Raw genomic sequence first — 13,046 nt, 5'->3', positions numbered from 1 at the left:
TTGCAGCAAATGTAATAATATTGCCTCCTCCATATGCTTAAGTGGAACAAGTAGTACACTCGTGTTTAAATACCAGCAGTTTCTCTGGTGTGAGAAACTGAAAGGGTAAATAAGGACCAAAATGTACAATAGATAATGTGGAATAAGAAGAGAAGGCCCAAAGGGGAAGGGAAGTGGGGGTGGGGGAAGAAGAGTAAGAAAAAATATGAGAAGGAAGAAATGGAGGCAAAGTTTTTTAGTAAATAGGGAGGGGTGAAGGGAGTGGGAGGGAGGAAAAGGGAATGGGGAAAAAACATGAACTAAGATGTACCACATACAGGTACAAATTCCCAGGGATGAATGTGACCGTAATGTATACCTAAAATGTACCAATACACTTAATAGTAAAAATAACAGTGCCTCCTTTGTAGGTGTTGGGAACATGCTACCCGTGAAGGCATAAAACTCTCGCGACTCCATATACGCAGACCCTGCTGTCAGCATCACGGCTTACTGCTGTGGCCCTTGCCATGTGTCCGGTGGTGACATCTGATTGATTCCATCTTCTCAGTGATTGGCGCGGTGTCCTATTCCATACGTGCAATGTGCTGATCAGATAACAAATGAGCACTTTGCTCCTCTGATACTAGTTTGTCCAATCTCATTATCTTTAATGTGAACATTTATAAACCTGCTCTGTGTTAAAGTTTATACCCCAACGAAGCAACTGCTCGTAGATTTGTGATAGCTAAAAAAACCCCAAACTATCCCTGTATACTTCATATTCCAATCATTCATACATACTTAATAATGTTAGATTCTCCCCAAAATATACTGTTGACATAATTAAAAACAGTTATGTTGTTTTAATAGCTTAATGTTCTCTTGCACTATAGTGTGAATTTATCTTCCTATAATTTATTCTGATTGGAAGACACTCTCAGCAGAATAGTAACTACAACAACATTAAAAAATATTTAAGCCTGGGCCGGAGATTTAGCTCGGTGGTTCTGCTGCCTGCATTGCAAGCACAAGGACCTGAGTTTCATCCTCCATGCCCACCCCCCAAAATATTTAAGCCTGCTTTGAAGGAAGTAAGTGGTTTTTAAAGACACATGCAGTTTGAATGGATTGTGGTGCAAGTTGTTAAAATTCTCATTTTTATTAAGCTACCATTTGCTCTATGATTTGAGGAGTTGTTATGTTTAGAGAAGATTTGGAGAGTTCAACACCATTCTCCATAGAGGAGAATCATTGTTAGCCTTATATTTAGCTGGGGGATAGAGTGAAGGTATGCTAAAGTTCATATTCTTTATTCCCACTACCAAAAGGAAAGAGGAAAGGATAAGAGGCAAACAATTCTGTTTTGTATTTTGATCAGCTTGGAGAGCATTCCTTTAATTAGAAGTATATGGCAGGAGACTTGAAGTACTTGGAGCCTAAATGACTGCTTTTGAGTGAAATCTTCAAAAGAAAAGTAAAGACAATTGTGTTATATAACATGGAGCACTTTCTCTCTAGCATCTGAGTATTAGTCATATGTAAAATTCTACAGGTTGGTTCTTTTGCTTTTCCCCCTTCCCCATTAGCTTTGGCAGGTCTGCTGAGCTCAGTGCTCTCCTTCACTGTCTTGAATGACATAACAAGGGGTCCCCATTCATTTTACATGGGGCCTCGGCAAATTATTTAGCTGGACAACAATTAACATAGGGAAAGTGCAACTATATTTGTTGCACATATTTTTCCTCTCAGACAACTAAGATAAAAGCTAGAATGGCAAAAATGGTATTTTGAGATAGTTCATGATTTATGTTCTTTTATGTTTAAACCAGTTTCTCTCCTTGCACAATTTCTGTTTTAAAGACAAGACAGGAAGAGAAAAAAGGGAGGGAGAGTTAGAAGAAGCCCTGTTACTTCAGCAAGTGGTGGGTGGTGAAGACAAGAAAGGGGAACCCCTTGGAAACATCCATGTACAAATGAAGGAGCCCTAACATACCAGCTGAGTGGATGGGTGTTGAAGGGCAGTGGTGCCAGAGAATACCTTGGCCTTTGGGACTACCCAGGTGTGAGTTAGAAGCACGGAAGCAGAGGGCACTGTGGGTTCGGGGCCAGTGCACCATGTGCAAGGAATTAGGGCATTTCTGTGTACTCACTGATGTGGCCTTGAGTGTGCAGGGAGAATGGGACCTGAACGCTGGTCCATATGGTAGGGAGGAACTCCAACACGAAGGCTGAGGGGTGGGAAAGTGGACTCCACCCACCGAAGCCAGAATGTCACTCTTCAAGGGCACATGGCACAAAGCCACTCACCTTAGTGGCCAGATGAGTAGATTCAGACCAGAGTAGGCCGTATTATCAAAGGATCTAGGGGACAGGCATGGATTCTGCACCACCTTCTCCTCCAGCATCCCAAGGACCTTGTGAGACAAGGGTGGGATATTGAAAAAGCGATCTTAATGAAGAGATTAATTATCAGAAGGAGTGCTTTGTCTGCTGAGTCATTCTGAATGTGTCAGATGTGTCTGAATAGATCCTACCTGCTCAGTCCACCCCTCTGCAGTGTAAAGGCTTATGTGGAAAATTAGGTGTATTCTGGAAAACAAGTAAACAAAAAGGCTACATTGTCTATGTACACTGGGTAAGCAAAAGTGCAGTTTGGAGGTGTTTGTTTAAATTGATATTAAAATAATGAATTCTAATTCTAGGAGAGATGTCTCTCCTATCTGTGCCCAGTAGATTTCTTAGGATATATAGCACTATTTATCTCCTTTATTCTCTTTCCTCTCCCTTCTTCCCCCAATACCCCCAATTTGGAGGATTATTCTAGATGCAAGAAGAAACCCCAGATCTTCATTTATTTTCCAGGTTTGAAGGGAAATAACCTCCATTGTATTTGCTTGAAGGTGGACTGCCATGGGGGATATATATTTGCATATGCGAGTTTGTTGCTTTTTGTAGGGCAGGGGATTTAGCTCAGTGGTTCAGCCTCCTGCCCCGAAAGTGCAAGGACCTACGTTGGATCCCCGCTACCAAAAAAAAAAAAATTTTGCTTTTTGTAATCACTCCTAACCCCATCCCCCTCAGGTTTGCCTGGAGTGTTTCCTTGCACACCTGGTCCATGCATATGTGGTATTTCACAAAACCACTGGCTCTCAAGCTCTATAACACATTAGAATCGCCCAGGGAGCCCTTAATGGTGCAGCTGCCCCAGCCTTGATCCATTCCAATTAAATTGGAACATGAAGCAGGGTGCATGCGCAGGAGTGGGGACTTCTTAAAGCTTCCCAAGAGACCCCAGTATGCAAACAAGCTGAGAACAACAGTTCAAGTCAGCATCGTTTGCCAAACTCACTCAATTATGATAACTACACGGATTGTGGGGGCCTCTTCCGTAGAACTTTGGATTCAGCAGGTCTGGTTTTGGGCCCAAGATTATAAGTTTTTCACAAATAGGCAGAAAGAGCTGCAGGAACAAGTTGTTTAGTATGGATGGAAGAAATTTGGGGAGGTTAGTGAAAATTTCTGTTTTTTTGGTTTTGCTTTAATGGAAAGTAGATATAACTGAGGTAAGTCATGTGTTTGGGTTACCTATTTACATACAGATGCAAGTGAAGGATTATAGTTATTTTACAATGTCTTGTGAACTGACTGTGTTTTCCTGAGTAAGCCATTTCGCCAAATTGGACTGTGGGTAAATGGATCTCTATGTTCGGTTGCAGTTATAAGGAAGAAAGGATCCAGAGGTATCTCTGAATGAAGATGGTCCTAGTGAGGCACCTGGGAGCTCAAGGAGCACCAGAGAAGTTTGCAGTAGCTCTCCGAGTGGGATAGGGTCTCATCGGAGACAAGGAGTGGAGTCCCTCAGCTGTGTGAGAGAGTGGCTGAAATGTGGTGCTACCAGCCTCCAGGGGCCCCCACCTGAGTAGTTGTGTGATTTTTTCCCCCCCTAGGTTTAGGAGGAGCTGAAAGCTACATCCATTATTAGATGGATTTTATTTAGGAGGGAATTTTTGAGTAGGGCATGGAGGCAAGAAAATTGAGTGTGCTGAAAAGATAATATTTATTTGGCGATGGGAGTCATTTCAGCTATTTTACTTATTTATTGCTGCCATACTGCAGCGTGACAAGTAACTTTGATCTTAGGAATGGAGAATGCAGCTGAGAATCCATGAGGTCCTGTTCAATTTCTAGCACCAAAACCAAACCAAACAAGACAAATAACCATCATGCCCGGTCACCTGTGCCAGCAAGCTTCTGTCTTTTGTGTGTTGGATGCAGGTAACTGGCTCTGCTCTTCTTGCCTGAGGATCTTCATGAGTCTGGAGTTTGCTGGCTGCCAGGTGATCTTGCATGTCCTCAGCTGGCAGGATAGAGTCATAGTGAGTGGGAGAAACAAAGTCATGGTGAAGAGTGTAGATACAGGACAGTAGGAGCATGATGGTGCTTATGTAGCCCACCACAGTGGCTATGAGTGGGTTGTTAGCATCCCTGAAAATAAATGCTCTGTACATATAAGGTATATGAAAAATTCACTTTCTTTATATTGCTCAATATTTTTGTTTGTTTTTTTCTTTTTTGTACTGGGGATTGACTTGGGACCTTGTACTTACAAGGCAGGAGGAAGCACCACTGAGCTAAATCCCCAGCCCTGAAGTGCTCAATATTACTGTTATTACAAGGTAATAAAAACTTCAGGGTCACCGAATATCACAAAGGCATAAGAAACCAAGAATTACTGTTTTCATGGTTTCTTTTCTTCGGTGGCCCTTGCCTATACCTGTATATTTTACTGACCTCAATCAGAATTTGTTAAGCCTTTCCAAGATATAAAATATAAACATTAAAGTTAAATTCTGCCTGTATAGAGTTACCCCTGGCATTGAGTTTCCTTTAGGACATTCCTTTTAAAAGAATGAGTTAAGGCACATGCAAGAAACTTGTACTTTGTCTTTACTCTAAAAGTGCCCGCAGTGAACTCCTGCTCAACTCAACATAAAATTTTAATTAGTTTTAGGCACACCAGTACTGTGATCTTGGAAGTTTCTGTTAGCAAATGTTTATTAAAATGGTAGTCATTAGGGTTGATTAGACTTACAGGGGGCAAGGTGGGCGGCTTAGAGTAATTTCAGTATGTCATGAAAGACTAGTGTCGGAGCACTGGACCAGAGTTGCCTACTGAATGCAAAACACCAATGCCTCTTTTACTGGGATTTCTTAAAGCATACCATCTTGTCATAAGATACATTCATTTTCACCTTTGTATGCAAATTTAATTTCTTTACAGATCCATACAAAGCTATCTATGACATTAGCTGGGATCATTTGAGATGGGTGTTCAGTATTTCTAAAAGAAATGCAAAACCTTTTCTCTAGTCCCCAGAGCTCAATTTAGATATTCCCCCTCCATCTCTTTGGGCTTTGCTGAGGTGGCAACTAGAAACCTCATGCAGTCTTGCTCCCCACTCCTGTCTTTGAGTGTTGGTCTTAGTAAACCTTCCCTTCTCGGTGTGTGGAACTCAAGAGCTGATCAGAATAGAACTACAGCGGTTGGCATCTCTAAGGCTCTATAGACGGGGTGCTTGCCATTTGTGATACCCAGCCTTGGGGTGCACAGCTGCCTGAGGGATGTTCCTCTGGGCCCCTGCCAACTCCAGACTAGAGACTTCTGCCTCCTTGGTCCCTGGGCATCATGTTCTGCCATCAACACCAGATGGGCCCTGTGATAAAACACAGAGTGTCAGGGGTTTTAACTTTGTTTCATTTTTACCTTGCCTTTGCCAAGGGAAGAAAAGCTATATTCCCCTTGTGTTTTAATCAAAAGATACAGGTGCATATTTTTAAGTTGACACATTGAAAGCAAGAGAAGAGACTCACCTCCTCCCATAGCCTCTTAGCTTGTAGTCAAGGCTTTTTAAAATATCCGTATTTTTAAAGATATAGGAAACACACAGCTATTTCAATTTTCAGATACGTTTTCACTAATCTGCCTCCAGCACTGGCCTAAACCTTCACGGAACCCTGAGTGAACATTACCTGAAGCCCCAGGAGAGAGTTTCCACCTACATCTGCATTCCTACAACTGTCAGGATCCTGCTGCCTTTCAAGTCTTCAGTCAGCCATTAAGTTTACCATATCAAGCTGCGGTGTTGCTCTCCCAGTCATTCAAACCTGGGAAGAAGGAGAGATAAACAAAGGCAATAGCTCTGGAGGCAAATGTACTTCTTTAAGCTACACCGGAGTCCATTTGGGTCAACGGACATCAAATAGGACATTAAAGAGATTTCCTGTCAGCAATAACTGAAAAGAGGGTGGGTGGGGGGGCCTATGTTTCTGCTCCTTTCCTGGTTTGTGTCAGATATCAGCGCTTTCCAGGATCAGAGATCCTGAGGGAAATGTCAGCTTCCAGGTGCGTGGTTGGGGCAGAGAGCCTAGAAGGAAGTGGTGAGAAACAATCTTATGTTATTTTCTATCTCTCTTGCTTCTTTCCTTCTCACCACCTCATTTTACCCCAAATCATCTTATTCTTTTGTGTTTGGGTGGTTATACTTAAATAACATCTGTCTTTTATAGTGACATCAACAGAAGCCTGTCAAAGGGCTTCCTAGTAAGTATCTTGGTTGAGATGACATGGGTATCTCCGACTCCCTGTACATCGCTGTAAAATGTACTAGTAGTTAACAGCTTATAAAATATTTATTATGTACTTATTATAAAGTCTTATGGGCCCTGTGAGGAATATGTAAATGAATAAAATACAGGCCCTGCCTTCAAGAGACTTCTGATTTAAGGAAGAGAAACACTATGCCTGTAACAAGGTACCTGTACTTATTGGTGCCAAATGTGTGGTCCAGATGGGAACCACAGCTTAAGGGCAGCGCGAGGCACTTGCAGCTCTGGGACTGTTTTTTCTTTGCTTGTGATCATCTGTGGCCTAGAGCTCCTGTAAAAGTGCTAATCATAAATATCAGATTCCTGTTTGTAGCAAAGCTGTGAAATTCTGCACTAGCAACTGTATTTTAAAATTCCAAAAGAAATCCCTTGAGGTACCAAGTGAAGAGGACCCATACTTGCTAAAAGTACTTGGAGTGAAATTCAATGTCTGGCAAAAGATCCCCTCTGGGTGAAGTATGGGAAGTGCTTCCAGTTTCCTCTGTCTTTCTTTCTTGTTCCTTTTTTGTCTCACTTCTCCCTCATTTCCCCTGACCCTTTGGCTCATCTCAGTAGCTTTCCCAGTCTAATTGGGATCCCCTGCAACAGAGGGTCAGAGAAGGCTGGAAGAAGGCAGGATCCTATTACGGAGGCAATTTACCCATCAGTGAAATTTTATGTCTAACAAATATATGTCCCCATTCCAAATTCACAGCAATTAAAACTCAGCCACATCATCTCACTGAACTAAGCTCAGTATAGTAACTCTTGGGATATAGTTTTGAGTGTTCACATTATAATTGCTAAATTATAAAATCAGTCAATTCACACTGGGTCTGTAGAGCATTAATATCTAATAGTGAAGTTCTACCATGGTGGGAATTCCACTCAGTTCTTCTTCTTTCAAGAAACAAAACCACTTCCATTAACCCTTGATAACTGAAATGCATAGAGTCCCAAGGAGTCAAATTCTCCTCCTACACGAGCCGCTGAATTAATTTGTACAAGGTGATAGTTGATGAAAATGATTGGGCAGTGCTTCTGTGGGAGTGGAAGAGGTTGAGGAGGATCACAGCAGAAAGGTTCTTCTGGATCGTTGTGGGTGCGTCACTAGTTTATTCTGATTTTACAACTTTGGAAAGAGCATGGAGGCGCAGGAAGAAGGAATGTGACAGATCTGTATGTGCCAGAATGGTAGGGCATCTTCCAGATGGTTTTTAATGACGAGTGCGGAAGTTAGAATTAAATTTTATAGCTGAAATCTAGTTTTGAGGTACCTGGGGGGAAGTGAAACACAAAACATGACTCTTGACACCATTGACTAAGGTTGCAGATAAAAATCTAATTCTCTTTGTACACATCTTTTTCTTGCCTTCTTTGTAGGTATGGGATGAGTGTGATTGTTCTTGTTTTAGAATATCGATATGGTGATGCTGTGGTTCTCAGATCCCCTGGGGCAGAGCCAGAAGTGATCTTTCTATCATATCATAGTTGCTCCCAGAGCTTTGGGCATGAGAGAAGCCCTGGTGACCTCAGGTCACCTCAGCAGGACCCTTCACTGTTGACTGTGTTGCAGTCTTTAGTTTGACAGAAGAAACCACAAGGTTGTATGATTTCCAGGCAAACAGAGTGAATGAAAGATGCGGGTGGCATGAAAGTCACGAGGCGGTGTCTGGTGGAAAGGGCAGAAACAAGTTATGTTTCCCTGAACACTTTCAGTTTTAATTAGTGTATCAGATCAATAGCCACACATCTACCTAAGATGAAATATTTCCCGCTGACTTTGTCATATGCTTCGCCCTCTTAGGGGAGCATTCGTGAGTTTAGTGGGCCAGGACTAGCGGTCCGACCTCAAATCATCCTCCAGCACAGGTTTGTTTCCTGCTTTGGGTGGGGCCACAGCCTCTGAGGATCAAGTTATACAGAATTCTCAATAGTAACGTAGAATCCTGGATAGTGAACAGGGAGGACGCTCCCTGATTTTCCTTAACAGTCATTCTAGTCCTTGCAGAATTAACAGAGGAGGGCAGTTGACTGTGCAAAGATGGAGACACAGCTCCATTGTGCTTTCTAGGGTACAGGTCAGTCTGAGGTTGGCCTCTTACAAGAAAGACCCTGGAGGCAGCCACCTTGTAAAGTACTTCATGATTCTTGCATGGGGCCGCCTTGACATCCAGAGCATGTGTCCCAGCAGAGTTGATGTACCAAACCTCCAAGGAGGAGGACTGACTCTTGAGGGTGACAAGAGACGTTTGATATTCAGTTGTGCCCAATCTTGGCTCCAAGGCCCACAGTACATGCACAGAGAGACCGCGTGCTTCCCAAAGTGTCATAGAGGAGGGGGGGTTGCAATGAGGAAAAAGAAAGACCTAAAGTCTCTCTATGGGGTCAGTGATGGAAAAACAGTTAAGAAACACTGGTCTGAGTGGGGTGGTGCGGCACCCTTGTAATGCCAGCACTTGGTGGGCCTAGATGAATTCGAGGCCAGCCTGGGCTCCATGGTGAGTCCAAGGCCAGCCTGAACTACAATGAGGCCGTGTCTCAAAAATGACCCCTTCAGTGGAAAAAAAAAAGAAAAGCATTGGTTTAAGGTGAGGTACATTAATAACTGATTTAACATTAATACTGATTTAAAACATTAATACAGAATCGGGGATATTTCTCTGCAGACTGTTAACATAATTCACTACTTTTTAGAAAGAAACTAGAAGCAAGGATTTTTGATATTAGAAAGGGTTCGGTATCCAAAACCAACAGAAAGAAACCCTTTAAAAATATTATCCTTGGAGCAGAGAAATCTTACTGTCTCTGAAGTCTTCCCTTGAGCACATTTAAAAAGAGGACAATGTTCAGATCCAAGAGAATGGACAAAAACAAGTGCCTGTAATTCTCACTGAGGTGTTAACCTGAGGATGAAGGGGATCCTGGCTGTCTTGGAAAAGACAGGTTGGCTGGTGCACCTCTCTTTCAGAGTAGGCTTCTAAGTACATGAATCTTGCTGTGGATTTCATCTTTTAACCATATATAGGTACATGGTGACTCTAGAGAATGCTGCTTCTCTTTTCTTTTTTTTTTTTTTTTTGTTCTAGGGCTCAAACTTGGGACCTTCTGCTTGCAAGGCAGGCAGCAGTACCACTAAGCTAAATCCCAGCCCTTGTCTTTTCTGATATAGTTAGTGTATTCCAGGAGCTCTGACTGCAACATTTACAGGAGGTCCTTTCACAGGTGACTAGGTCAAACTTTTTGAAGATGTTCCCGTTTGTGTTTCCCAAAATGCTATTGAACTATCACCTGTTTTATTTTATTTTTCTTTTTTTAAAGAAAATTTATAGACAATAATTAAGCCTTCAGATGTTATTCACCATTAAGTATTGTTCTTGCATGGAATAATGGAATAGCATTACTTTCAAGCACACACAAAAATATGGTTTTTATTTTATTTTTTTAATTGAGTTTATTGGTATATTTTAGATATACAGTACATTTACATTCATTATTAGGATCTTGTACCTTTACATGATAGGTCTTGGTTCTCATTTTTTCCCCCCTTGTCCCTGCCCTCCCCTTCACCCCCTCCTCCCTTCCCTATTTATAAACACTTTATTTCCATTTTTTCATTTTCTCATATTTTTTTCTTTTCCCTTATTACCTTTACCCTACCCTTCCCGCTTTCCCTATACCTTTAGCCCTTTTCTTCCTATTTCATATTGTCAATTATCTCATTAGGATCACACCAGAGAAACTATTCGGTATTTACAGATGTGTGACTTATTTATTTCACTTTAGAGTATATCCTCAATATGTATCTATTTTCCTATGAATGAATCTAATTTCTCATTCTTTATGTCTGAGTAGTATTCCATTTTATAAAAATATGGTTTTTAAATGATTATATTTTTTATAAGAAAGTGTGAAGTCTTGACTTTTATTAAAACTTTACAGTCTTTTCTTGGAAAATTGTTCATAGTGTTGGAAGAGAATAGAATTAAAGATAGAAAGTATATATACTGTGATTTCACCATAGGAACTTGACCTTTGACAAATGAAGAGCTGGGCTTCTCTTCTTGCACAGTTGTAACATAGGAAATTCTGGCCCAAAGCAAAGGAGAACTTGTTTTCATTTATATTTAATAATAGTGAAACAAAATTTGTAATTTTAAATAGTAAATAAAAGAGAGAACTTTATGTTGTCTAATGGATCTCATAAAAATAATTGGGAAGTTACTAAAACCATCTTCAATTGTAGATTTAAATATTGATAAGTACTAAATTTAATAAGGCTATTGTAGGACACAGTTAAGGATCTTAGGAAAAATCATTGGAATAAAAAGTCAGACTTCTAGATCTGAGTTTGACTTATAAGGATCTTGGAAGCTGTGCCTCTATTGTAACAAATAAAAAAACTAAACAAAAGGAAAAATGAACAAGCCTTCTCAGAAGTGTTAGAAGAGGGAGGTCACAGGGTAAGATCCTGACCTGACCCTGGAAAATACAGAGAATCACAGCTCACTGGAGCTGGAGCCTGATGCTGGGCTAGGAAAGCCAGCAATGGGATTCATGAATCTTGAGAAACTGGAAGCCATCTTGCTAAGATCAGGAACAAACTTCCCTTCACATTGTTCATTTTCAACATATTTCTGAAAGCTGAGGTAATCTGATAAAAAGAGGAAATAACAGATACATGATTGGGAAGGAAAAAATAAAACTATGTCTACAGAATGCATGAAAATCAAAGGAGAAAATATGAAAGAATAAACAATGATAAAAACCTTCTGGAATTAATATCTGTTAACAAATTTGTGGGATATAAAGTTAATTGCTTCTCTCCATACCAGCAAGGACAGACTGGCATTTGAGTTTAACAATACAATACAATTTTCATTAGCACCCCCAAAATGAATAATTATGTATAAATATATCAAAATATGTGAAAGATCCATATGAGGAACACCAAAAAAACTGATAAAAGAAATAAAAAAAAAACTAAAAAATGGAGGGCTCTTCTATGTTCATGGATTCAAAGATTTGATATTGTCTAGATGTCATTTCTTCCTAACATGAGCAACAGAGTCAATGAAATCCCAGCTGAAATTCCAGAGGACTATTTTGTAGACATCAAGAAACTAATTCTAAAATTTATGTGGAGAGGCAAAGAAAGATCCTGAACAGCCAAGCCAATAAGGAAGGAGAAGAAAAAGAGGATTCACAATATCTGACTTCAAGCCTTACTGTATGTAATCCCTAGTAATCAAGAGCGTGTGCTGTTGGCAAAACAATATACAAATAAATCAATGGAACAGATTAGAAGTCCTAGTCAGAGAATCACATAAATATTTCCAACTGATCTTTGATTAGGTAGTGAAAGCAATGCACTGTGCAAAGATACTTTTCAACAAATAACACTGAACAAAATGGACATCTACATGCAGAAATTTGAATCTATGGTATTGCTTTACACATGTCACAAAAAAACCTATCTGAAAATAGATCCTAGACCTAAATGATGAATGAAAAACTATAAAACTGTTTGAAGATAATTTGAGGGAAATTAAAATAGTTTTGGTTATGACAATGACTTTTTAGATACAACACCAATGGCATGGTTTGTGATCTATGAAAAAAGCAGTTGATAATCTAGACTTACTTTTAAAACTTCTTTTATGCAGAAGACAGTGTCAAAAGAATGAGAAGACAAGCCCCAGACTGAGAGTAAATATTTGCAAATAACACATCTTATAAAGGACTATTATCCAAAATACACAAAAATCTCTTAAAATTTAACAATAGGAAAACGAACACTTAATTTAAAAATGGGCAAAGAAATCTTGACACTTCACTAAATAAGATATATGGATGGCAAAAAATCATATAAAATGGTACTCAACATCATGTGTCAAAAATAACATTGAGGTACCATTATACATCTCCTAGAATAACCAAAATTCAGAACACTAATGACCCACAGTTATTTATTTATTGGTACTGGGGATCGAACTTGGGTCCTTGTGCTGTGAAGCAGGCGGCAGAACCACTGAGCTAAATCCCCAGCCCCACAACCCAAAATTATTGAGGAAGATGTAGAGTAACCAGAACTCTCTTCCATTGCTAGTGGAAGGGCAAAAATCCTACAGCTAATTTGAAAACAGTTTGCCACCTACTTACAAAACTAAATATGTGGTTATCAAATGTGTATCAGTCAGGCTTTCTGTTTCTGAGACAAGATATCTGACACCCAGAAGTTAAAAGAGGAGAGGAATATTTAGCTCATGGTTTCAGAATATTCAGTCCATTTTCGGCTGACTCCAAGGCAAAAACGTGTCAGAAGGGGCTGTAGAGGAAATCTGCTCACATCATGGCAGCTGGAAGCAGAGAGAACTGGGCGGGGGAGAGGGAGGGAGAGAGAGGCGGGAGGGGGGGGG

The 13,046-nt window shown here is 40.3% G+C and overlaps 1 long non-coding RNA gene across 1 annotated transcript in view; it reads right to left on the bottom strand.

The window, feature by feature from the left end:
• Nucleotides 1-1,365: 1,365 nt before the first annotated feature.
• The window catches only part of LOC104849231, a 14,653-nt gene continuing 2,972 nt past the window's right edge, over nt 1,366-13,046 (bottom strand). The window contains exons 2-5 of the long non-coding RNA XR_776700.2: nt 6,013-6,147; nt 4,218-4,339; nt 2,290-2,396; nt 1,366-1,443 (exon numbers count right to left, since the gene is read on the bottom strand). This is a non-coding gene — a long non-coding RNA (uncharacterized LOC104849231). The remainder of the gene's footprint in view (nt 1,444-2,289; nt 2,397-4,217; nt 4,340-6,012; nt 6,148-13,046) is intronic.

The sequence above is a fragment of the Fukomys damarensis genome, unplaced genomic scaffold (genome assembly GCF_012274545.1).
Source record: "Fukomys damarensis isolate Sample0158 unplaced genomic scaffold, DMR_v1.0_HiC HiC_scaffold_19, whole genome shotgun sequence".
In the NCBI taxonomy this organism is placed as follows: domain Eukaryota; kingdom Metazoa; phylum Chordata; class Mammalia; order Rodentia; family Bathyergidae; genus Fukomys; species Fukomys damarensis.
The sequence above is the reverse complement of the archived record's forward strand: the minus strand, read 5'-3'. Positions and strand labels throughout refer to the sequence as shown.